Genomic DNA, 743 nt, shown 5'->3' with positions numbered 1-743 from the left:
ATTCTGTCTTTTCTTAGCCAATTTGTATCGCTTGCTACTCACGGTGTCTCCTAGCCGCTCAGGCAAATCATATTGTCTAAAGATGCATTTTCTCATCGATAACGTGACATCATCGCGAGCGCGGAAAGTGCGCTATATATACATATATATATATATATATATATATATATATATATATATATATATATATATATATATATATATATATATATATATATATATATATATATATGTATATATATATATATATATATATATATATATATATATATATATATATATATATATATATATATATATATATATATATATACAGCCCAGCCCCCGGCCAAATTGTTTTAACCCAATGCGGCCCCCGAGTCAAAAAGTTTGGGGACCCCTGCCGTAGATCAAAATTTCCTAACATTAAATTGTATTTATTTTATTTTTTTTTAGCATTGACAGCTTTAAAGAAAAGAAACTGCTTGCATGACAGCAATGTGTTATTAGAGCCAACATTGCAACATTTTCTGGTCATATTTTACCTGTTTTCTTTTTATTCCACTTTTTTATGTTGTTTTTCAATAGTTTTTTTTTATTTTTTTAATCCCGCAGCCCGTTAAAAATTAGCTGCGGGTCGCAAATGTAGTCAAATCTCATGGCGACATTCTCCACCAAAATAAACCAAAAAAAAGTTGCTACACTCCCGCTCAGAAGGTGACGCTGTGTCAAACACCGTCTGCTAATTATGAGTTGGAAAAAGG

The sequence above is a fragment of the Entelurus aequoreus genome, linkage group LG27, assembly GCF_033978785.1.
Source record: "Entelurus aequoreus isolate RoL-2023_Sb linkage group LG27, RoL_Eaeq_v1.1, whole genome shotgun sequence".
In the NCBI taxonomy this organism is placed as follows: domain Eukaryota; kingdom Metazoa; phylum Chordata; class Actinopteri; order Syngnathiformes; family Syngnathidae; genus Entelurus; species Entelurus aequoreus.
Note: the sequence above shows the minus strand (reverse complement) of the source record.